The following is an 11,135-nucleotide window of genomic DNA, read 5'->3' as shown; positions in this document are numbered from 1 at the left end:
GGTTGTAATCGTCGCTGAAACGAGGCCGATTATCCGCTTGTTGACACCTCATTTTCGGAAGAGCTTGAAGCACTACTTTCGTTATGTTAAGTGATTACATTATAGTCACCTTTTTAGAAAAGTTCTGCTACAATTCATTCTTCATGATCCATTGCATCATTTGGAATATTCTGTTATGGTTCTAGGTTCTCGTTGCATCATTTGGAATTATCATTTCACTTGGGCTGTAACCATTTTAAGGAATTAATACTATACTAGCGCTATTCCTGTGCCAATTAGGATCACCTATGTAGAGTTGATAATGGACTAAGTAGGGCTGGTATTTGTGGTGCCTTTCTCACTGGTGTTCTTTTAACTGCAGTTTCTGCTTATTGATTTGAGCATTAGGGGTTATTTGCTGTTCACTGTATTCAAGAAACCATGGCACCCGAGTTCCATGCCCCCACGATACCATTTGGTAATAACTGACCTAGAAGATGTATTCTTATTAGCAATCGGCTGCCATCACAAGGAAAAAACATTTCACTATCAGGTATGCTCGCAGTTCAAATTATGCCTTGAGCTGTGGGAAGACACTATTGCTAGTTTGTAAGAATAGTTCACTGTCATGTATGTTAAGGGAAAAATAGTTCCCTCGTGTGTTTCCTCCTGCAGCATAGTTTGCAAGAAAGGAAGAAGATGACTGAGTCTTTGTGTGTGACAGTGTGAGTTCGTTCATTTATATTGGTGTGATCATCGACATTTTGTTGCAGAGATGTGTGTGTCAGCCTAAGTGCCTAACTGGTTGCCAGATTCCTAGGTATGTAAGGAACTTGTGATTCTTGCAGTCGTTGGTGTTGTTGTTTCACCTCCCTTTGGTGAAACAGCACATGATGCTAGCGATTTCCTGTAACTTTTACGAGCAAGCACGCTTATGCTCAAAGTAATTGTTGTTTGGTTGTCCGCGTGTCGGTAAATAAGAAGAGATGACAAAACACTTGAAAATCTTGGGCAGGCGTGTTGCGACAAAACACACTAAGAAGAGGCAGTGGCGCTTTGAGCTGAGTTGCGGCAAATTCTGAAGAGGCACCCAGAAATTCAAGCCCTGACTGGTGGTGTGTCGTATTGGCGTTCTGTATGGAGATGGAGATCAGAAGCAAAGTCCTACTGATGCTGTTGTCGCTTGAGGAATGGTGTTATTTATTTGCAGCAAAGGTACTTGCACCATTGACACGTCTGTTGCCTTTCTCCATATTTTTTTTTAGATCCTTTCTACAGAATTATTCCGTCTGTGCCCAACCTGATTACCATTGGCTCCTTTTGTTAAACAGACTAGCCAAGGAGGTACAGGTATATGCTTAACAACAACACTTCAGAATCGGTCACGCTGGTGGACTGAGTACCATACCATGAAGCTAGAACGAATGGGAGTTCTTGCGGGTGGCAAAAATCTCCTGATGCGAAGACATGTTCTGACGGGCCGGGTGATTGGGGCTGTATTGCAAGAGGGGATGATGGTGTTGGTTCGGCGCCCGCGTGTTGGCACTACTGAAATCAGCTTCTTTGCCGTCCGCCAAAAGGCATACATGCCAGATGGCAAAATCTTTTGCCGTCAGCCAGCGGACGGCAAACTGTCCGTCAGAACGAGTGCCAGCAAAGGCCTTCTTTGCCGTCTGCTTCTTAGAAACGTACGGCAAAGAATTGTGCCGCCGCCGTCGGAGTCGGAGGCCAGCAGACGGCAAAGATCATGGACGACAGTGGGGTGGGGGGAGAGCCGTTAGGGGGTTAATGGCGCTCTTTGTCGTGCGCCAGTGGACGGCAAAGAGGCAAAGCTCTTTGTCGTCTGTTGACAGAGGGCAAAGAGCTCAGCTCGGCTAGCACTGAGAAGCTGCCACGTCGCCAGCTAAGCCGTCCGCCGGCTGACGGCATAGCTGACCCTGTTTGCTAGTCCTATTTGCGCACTTTGCCGTCCGCCAACAGACGGCAAAGATTCAAACCTCTTTGCCGTCCGCTGGTAGACGGCAAAGTGACCAAATAGGCAGCCAGTGTTCCCAGTTTTTACCGGTAGCTGCCACGTGTCGTCTTTGCCGTCCACTAGCAGACGACAAAGATGTTATATATCCCTTGTTTTTATTCGAATCCATTTAATTTGACAGGATTTCACACACAGATATACATGCATACATATCCAACATATGCAACAACATATAACAGCATGTCCAACAACATATTTCATCAAATCCAACATATATATCCAACAACATAGTTCAACAAAGTCCAACATATCCATATATACATACATAACCAGAAACAAGTTTCCAACAACATATCCATATAGACATACATATCCAAACAAGTTTTCCTAAACAACAAGGAAGCACCGGAAGAATAGTACACTCCATGAATCCAAGCTTTCTCATGTAAAGCAAATCTGCAAATTGGGAAAGATGAAAGTTAGAAGAAGAAGAAGAAGACTAGCTAGAAGAAAAGGAAGAGGAGGAAAAGAAAAAGAAGAAGAATTTATCTTCTCTTTCTTTCTCTCCTCTCCTATTATTTATCTTCTTCTTTTCTAACTAATGTAGGCAAAAATGCCATTTTTGGGCTAAGGTAGGTAAAAATGCTAAGTGTGTAGGTTAATTTAGAGCTAAGCTAGGCAAATAGGTCATTTTGGAGCTAACATAGGTTAAATGGATCATATTGGAGCTAACCTAGCTAAACTTGGTCATTTTTTAGCTAACCTAGCTAATTATGCCATTTTTGACCTAACTAAGCTTATTGTGTCATTTTAGAGGACAACAAGCTAAGTATATGACATTTGTGAGGTTAGCAAGGTTATTATGCCATTTACGAATAAAAACAAGTAAGAGGAGGAAAAGAAGAAGAAGAAGAATAAGAAAAGAAGAAGAAGAAGTTCTTATTATGTCATTTGTGGACTAAATAGGCTAAATTATTTCAAAAATAGACTAAACAGGCTAAATAAGAAGAAAAATACCGTTATCACGAAGGTGTAGGAATGGTCGGGGCTGCGCCAGTGGCAGACGGAGGTGATGGACCGGTCGGGGTTCCGCCATTGGCAGACGCAGAAGGATTGGTCGATGCTTGTCGGGAGCCATGCCGCACCAAAGATCATTTCCAATAATGTCTCGTTAGCATGATGCAAACTGAAATGTGAATACTAGTAACTAACGACCATTCAAATCAAACTCACCGTGGTCGCCGGAGCAATCTGGGGCATCGGCGGAGGGGGCTGACTGTTTTTCTCGCACATGGTCTGCACATTTGGTTCTCACGAGTCAGTCATATTAGTTAGTAATGCGAACATTACGTGCATGATTGGGCTAATATGGATGAGAAACGTACCACGATGAGCTCGTATAGGGCCCGGTTAGACGCCTCGTTCCGGTTCCTCTCCTCCTCCAACAGCTTAGCCGTACTCTCGTCCAACTCCCTCTCCCTCTCCGCCGCCTCCCTTTTTGCCTCCTCCAAAAGCGCCTGGGTGTTCAATCTCTCTTTCTCAACCAATGCCTGCAACACACCACTCCTCGTTAGCATTATAATCATCGACGGACGCACACACAATGTAATGGAGGAATGGTGAGAGAGTCCGTATAACTAACCGCCATGGCGAGCTCCGCGGGCCGTGCACGAGGCGTTATCTCATGATCAGAGCTACTCTGGCGCTTCTTGATCTACGGGAGAGTCCTAGGACAACGTATCAGTCCATCACCAATGGCTACAGAGCCATGTGACCTCCCGCCACCAGATATCATCACCAACTCTGTATCAAAAGGATCCTGGCTCGGGTTAAAGTCCTCCCCTTTCCTCGCCTTCCCCTCGTCTCTGTACTTCACAAGCTTGTGGTGGGAGGAGATGTTGGTGAAGCTCTCTGGATGATCTAGGTCAAACTCCGTGAATGGCTTGGCCTTCTTGTACGGGGCCATATGGGCCATGCCATAGAGGTCGAACAGATTTGGCATAGGCTTCTTGTGGTGGTGCGCCTGAGAGAGAGGAACAAAATATTAGTTAAGGGCTCAAGCTAGCATGAAGAATGATATTGCTATGTAAATAGGTCATTTTGGAGCTAATTAAGGTTATTATGTCATTTTCGAGGAAAATAAGCTAAGTTAGGTCATTTTCGAGGTAACCAAGATTATTATGCCATTTTCGACCAAAGTATGGTAATTATGTCATTATTGAGCTATCCAAGGTAGTTATGCCATTTTTATCTAACTAAAGCATATTTAGGCATTCTATAGAGCTATCTAAGGTTATTATGTCATTTTAGAGCTAATTATGTCATGAATGAACTAGCTAAGATTAGTTTAGGTTGTTATTGAGCTATCGAAGGTAGTTATGCCATTTTTTTAACTAACTAAAGCATATTAAGTCATTTTATAGAGCTATCTAAGGTTATTATGTCATTTTAGAGCTAAATATGTTATAAATGAACTAGCTAAGATTAGTTTAGGTCATTATTTAGCTATCCTAGGTAGTTATGCCATTTTTAACCAACTAAAGCATATTTAGTTATTTTATAGAGCTATCTAAGGTTATTATGTCATTTTAGAGCTAATTATGTCATAAATGAACTATCCAAGGTAGTTATGCCATTTTTTAACTAACTAAGCATATTAAGTCATTTTGGAAGGGATAAATGCTAGCATGAAGAATGAAATTGCATGAATCATGTAGCAAGCCACATACCTAGTTATCCCCATACTCAAACAGGTTGGAGCTCCCTTGATGGTGTGGCACACCTTCCATTTGGTCGTGCTTATCCTTGGCCCTATGGTGTTCGACTAGCCATTGGGGAGAGCACCACGCATCCACCAACGCCTCCCAATAGTCCATCTTATCCACACACCATCTCGGGGGCACCTAAGTGAGTCAATAGAATTTTCAGCGCTACACCTACGAATCAAATCAAGAAAACTAAGTTCAAGGCCTTAAGAATAGGTAATTACCTGCATGTATTTCTCCTTACTCAGAAACTTGCCGCGATACTTCTTCTTGGCCCTCCTAATACCCTTCCAGGCGTAGTAGTCTCGAACGGCCTGCACCTGAGCCTCGTGCCGTAAGTTCTGAAGTAGACGCTTGCACTCGGTTTCGACAACCATAGACACGGCCTCCTGCTCTCCCTCTGAAACCCTGTAGAAGGTCTGCAATCAAACAAGACAACACTGATTAGTACAATCACTAGGTAGTGTTGATTTTTAATTCTATAAAGGAGAAATTACCCAAAACCGACGGAACACAATGTCGGCCACCGTCTCGCACAAGACACCGGCAACCATCTCCTCCAGCGGGGCCGGTGCAACCGAGTACAGCTCCCAGCTCAGTGCTAGTTGTGGAACCTGACCCTCACCGGGCAACATGACCCACCCAAGGAAGTGCTGCAGGCAAAGCACACCAAGGACCTGGTTGGGCCTACGGACACCACGGGGTGTACCCAGCCCCTGCAGTATGACAAGGCCAACGCATCAGATATTAATTTGAAGGAACATGAAGGCAAAAGATTAAAAAATAGTAAATGCACTTACTTCGACCCTTTAGGCGCAATCAACCACCTCTGGTCGGGGGTCGTCGGCACGGGCGGGAGCTTTATACATCCACGCTTGTAGACCTTCTTGCCCTTCTCAACCAGCTCATCGTCGCTGTAGCTATCATCTGAAAAGGTGTCCTCGCTACCATCAGTAGGGCCACTAGCCTCCTGAGTCTCGTGGGAAGAAGACTCCGGGATCGGAGTATTCTGGGACGAAGACTCCAGGACAGGAGTCTTCTGGGACGAAGACTCTGGGACCGGACTCACGTGGGGCGAAGGATCGGCGACACAAGTCTGTGGGGTGAAGGATCGGCGACCCGAGTCTCGTGGGGCGAAGGATCGGCGACCGGAGGCTCATGGAACGGAGTCCAAGACGGGTCCACGTCAGATGGAGCAGTCCTGTGGTCAGGTGAATCAGCTGAGGGTGGCGGCGAGGAAGGCGTAGCAGCCTTCTTCGTCCTCCTCCGACCTCTCCCAACCGAAGAAGAAGCGCCCACCGCAGCTGTCTACTTACTGTCTAGCAGTGCTCTCCCGAGGGGCTGGGCTGGAATAATGGAACCACCCATCCCAGTAGCGCTCGCAGGAGGCTCGGGGTGCTCTGGACTCTTGCCACCATCCTATCAACACCTGCAATGACAAAAAGTAAATGAAATTAGTACAACATAAATTTTTTGGATACCTGACATGAATAATATATATATAATTTAAGTGTATCATCATCATGAACATAATAAAAAATTGAATACCTCACATTACTAATATTACTCTCAATCGTCTATATATGCTCCGGGATCATTAAATGCATCATCATCATCATCATCACTATTAGTGACGTGCTTATCATCATCATCAATAAATGCATCAACATGTGGAAGGCCTCCTTTACGTAATCGTTCAAGTATTGATAGGTCATCTGTAGTAGTAACTTCTTCTTGTTCCGGCTCAGAGGTGAAGTCGGATTCACTATCGTTGTCTACTTCAATGTTCTGGGGTGCAGTAGAGCGGTTCTTGAAATGTTTTTTGGAAAGACATTTTTCTTGGAAGAATTTTCCCTCGTCATATGTGCCTTGGTTAATGTGAGGTTCATAATCCTCTTCATTGGGGGTAGGTGGTCTAACACGTGGCGGCACTTCATAAACGACATCCCAACCACTGAGATTTGGATCACTTTGACAGGCCCACGGTAGATAGAAAACTTGGGTTGCCTGTTGAGCTGTAATATAGACATTGGGAACATCCAAATGGGTGCTTTGTTTGATTTCGACTAGCCCTATATGTTCATGAGTCCTTCAAGTCTCCCTCAGCTGGAACCAATAACATCTGAAGACTACGACGTTTGGTGGGTTTTCACCATAGAATTGAAGTTCATAAATTGCTTTCAACTCTTCCATAATACTCGATATCTCCTTCGCTGATAGCAGAGACACAACAATTTGTAGACTTTCGGTCGGCCATAGATAGCTCTTTGCCATAGGTACGAAAGCGATACCCGTTGATGTCGTATTTGTCAAATGAACGGACCTTATAGACAAAACCATTATCTACTTGTCTTAATTCGGCATCCATAATCTCTGAATTAGCCTACAAGTTTAATACGAAAGGATTGTTGCATTAGTCGCAATTAGCCAAAGAAATGAAATGGTCTAATGGAAATTACCGTTTGTTTGAACCAAGAGATGAAACCGGGATATTCGCCTCCTTGCTTTGCCAGAAGCTCATACTCTTCGACGGAATCCTTTTGGATCACCGCTCCATACGAGAATATGGCGACGTATCGACTGCATCAAATATCCAGGAATAAGAGTAGTTCAAAGGAATTAGAAGTTGCGAAACAATGTACCGAGATCTTACTTGATGTACGGCCGCACTTCTGTTAGGTTGTTGAAGAGATACAACGAAATGGTTCGCCATTCTTCAACATCCAACAATACTGGTTTCCAACCACTGGCTGGTGCGAGATTCCCTTTGAATAGGCTGAGGTTGGATCGACCCTTTTTAGGGTCATCAGCATTATACCGAGGCTTCGGATTATGAAAATGACGATTTTTGGCTTCGTAGTGTGTTGTCACGAAGTTTGCCGCCTCCTCAGTGATGAATGCCTCGGCCATCGATGCTTCAATTCTACTTTTATTTTTACATTTTGCTCGAAGCGTCTTCTGCATCCTCTCAGTTGAGTAGCACCAATGATTTTGCACGGGCCCCCCCAATCGTGCCTCGGTCGGGAGATGCAAAATCAAGTGTTGCATTGGATTAAAGAAGCTTGGCGGAAAGATCATCTCTAACTTGCAGATCAACTCCGGCGCCAACTGTTCCATTTCTTCTAGGAGGCCAGGCGATAGTTCTTTCGCACAAAGAACACGGAAGAAATAGCTCAGCTTTGCCAGTACTAGCCATTCATCCTCAGGGATGAAGCCACGCAACATCACCGGCATTATCCACTCAATCCATATGCGCCAATCATGACTTTTTAGACCAAATATTTTCAATTTTTCAAGACTCGCTCCCCTCTTTAGATTTGCTGCATACCCATCGGGGAACATCAACTGCATTTTCACCCACAAAATAATTTCCTTCATAGCTGGCCTTCCAAGATTGAACCATGCCTTTGGCTTCGTATAGTTCTGCTTTCCTTTCGGTTCTTGCATGTTTTGTAACGGTCTATCACATAGCTCCTCTTGATCGACTCTAGCCTTAGTATTATCCTTTGATTTCCCCTCTATGCCGAATAATGTACCAAAAATGGCTTCGGTGATATTCTTTTCAGTGTGCATCACGTCGATGTTTTGTGGGCAAAGGAGGTCTTTGAAGTAAGGCAGATCCCACAAGCATGTCTTGTGAGTCCAGGCGTGTTCCTTATTATACCCCTTGAAATACCCTGAACGCTCTGGATCTAGCTCGAGAGCATTTAACTGATCTAGGGTCTATTGGCCTGTCAACGCAGTTGCTGCAGAGTGTTTGACAACTCTACCTTTGATGAAGTTCTTCTTGTCTTTCCTGAACTTATGGCGAGGATCTAGAAACGGTCTATGCAAGTCAAAGCAAGTATACTTGTGCCCTGTTGTTAGCTAACGAAACTCAAGAGCTCCCTTGCATGTGGGGCACGGGAACCTTCCATGCACACACCTGAAAGTGCGTTATATCGACTAGAGGGGGGTGAATAGGCGATTTTTATGAATTCTTCACTGAGGAATTTGCTGGTGAGGAAATTCCTTAGCGAAGAACTACTAGCAGCGGAATAAGTACTCAAGAGTAAACATAATAGAGCATAAGCATAGTCATCATGATGAGATGAAGACAATCACAGAGTACAGGAAGCGTAATCACAGGATAACACATGATGAAGACAAACAGACTGAAGAAATTGAACTGAGGAAATTGAGAAAGTCTTCAGTCAAAGTCTTCAAACACAGATATGAACAAGTGCACAACACAGTAATGAGGAAATGAAAGAGTTGAGGAAATAGAACCAGTAAGCTTGGTGAAGACAATGATTTGGTAGACCAGTTCCAACTGCTGTCTCAGTTGTACATCTGGTTAGGGCGGCTAGGTATTTAAACCTAAGGACACACAATCCCGGACACCCAGTCGAGGACACGCAGTCCAAGACACTCAGTCCTCACCGTATTCCCCTTGAACTAAGGTCACACAGACCTCGCCCAATCACTCGTGGTAAGTCTTCAGGTGACTTCCGAACCTTCACAAACTCGGTCACTCGGCGATCCACAATTCCTCTTGGATGCTCTAGACCATGACGCCTAACCGTCCGGAAGAAGCACACTCTTCAAAGGTAAAAAGCGTCGGATCCACGCAGGATCAATCTCTTCAGTGATGCTCAATCACTTTGGGTTTGTAGGTGTTTGGGTTTGGGTTTTTCTCACTTGATGATTTTCGCTCAAAGTCCTCGGAGGATGGGTTGCTCTCAAATGACAAGTGTCAGTTTCTCTCGGAGCAGCCAACCAGCTAGTGGTTGTAGGGGGCGGCTATTTATAGCCTAGGGAGCAGCCCGACATGATAAGACATAAATGCCCTTCAATGATATGACCGTTAGGTGGGTAGATATTTTGAGACAGCTGGCGCGTAGCACAGCAACGGTCCGATATTTGAGGTTCAAATTCCTCAGGGCTATCATGTTCCTCACTATGAAGGCAATCCACACTGGCAAATTCCTAACTCCTCAGTTAGAACAAATTGCTCAGAGACCAGAAGAACTTCGTCTCTGTCATTGAAGAATATGACTGAACTATATGAGATTTCCAAAGGCTTCACTCGAAGGATTGGTAGGTGTAGGATTTTGAGTTGAGCATCACATGGAAATTTTTCCTTAGTATTTCCTCGACCCCCTTTAACAGTATGGTGTTTCCTATGACTCAAGAAAGAGAAAATGAAACTACGAAAACAAAAGTCTTCACGCTTCATGTTCCTTGAATGAATACCAAGTCCTCAAGGTCACACCAATTTGTTCACTTTCAAAGTCTTCAGAAATCCAAAGTCTTCAGTCGAAGAACTTCATTTTCAGGGGTCGACTTTCTCTGTAAATATCAAACTCGTCATAGACTTATAGTCCTGTGAACACTCATAAACACATTAGACCCTTAACCTATAAGTCTTCAATACACCAAAATCACTAAGGGGCACTAGATGCACTTACAGTCTCCCCCTTTTTGGTCATTGATGACAATATAGGTTAAGTTTTCAACGGGGATAAACATATGAAGTGTAAAAACTGATATTGAGGAATTTGATTGCAAGATATAGAAGAACTCCCCCTGAAGATGTGCATACTGAGGAATTTGCTTTTGAAGCAATGCACACTTGAAGAGTAGAATCATGGAGATCTCCCCCTATATCTTGTAATTCATTCACGCATTTGATATATAAGATGAAGAATTTGAAATGCATGATGAAATATGGTGACTGATGTAATTCAGCATGTGTGCATTAATCATTAACGAGGAATAAGCATGCAGAAAATCTCAGCAGAAGTATCAGGCCACCATAGAGTTTAAGATTACAACTCGGTCAGCAAAGTCATCAGAAGAACGAGAGTTGTAACTTAGCAAAAAACGCCCATATTAGATAGACCCGCTTGAAGACTAACTCAAATTTCTCCCCCTTTGTCATTGAATGACCAAAAGGATCGAAAATTAGGACTAACAGCCCTGAAGAATTTCAAGTCGATGGAGGAGCGCCAGCGGTGTTGGGGTCGTTTGTTGACGTTGGGCCTGCCGCAGTGTCGTCCAAATCTTCATGCTCGTCGGTATCGCGTGATGAAGAATATGAGCTTGCCACCAAGGAAGGAACCTTGGCCTTGTTGTACTTCTTTGGTGGAGGAGCAGACCAGTCAAAATCTTCCTTGAGACCCAATTTCTTCAGATCTTCTTCACCATATACACGTGACAGAGTAGCCCAGGTGCGACCGAAGACTTCATGGATGTAGTATTGGTTTTTCTTCACTGAATTATGTGTAGCAGTCATGTTGTGAAGAATTGAACCAAACTGACGCTTGACCCATTTGTGGTTTCGATCCACCTTCTGGTGAAGACTGAGAAGAAGCTCACGGTCAGTCATCACTCTTGGAGTAGTGCCTTGAGGATTTTGCTGGGGAGCGTTGGCG

Source organism: Aegilops tauschii, chromosome 3, assembly GCF_002575655.3.
Source record: "Aegilops tauschii subsp. strangulata cultivar AL8/78 chromosome 3, Aet v6.0, whole genome shotgun sequence".
Taxonomy (NCBI): domain Eukaryota; kingdom Viridiplantae; phylum Streptophyta; class Magnoliopsida; order Poales; family Poaceae; genus Aegilops; species Aegilops tauschii.
This window is presented reverse-complemented; position numbering follows the sequence as displayed.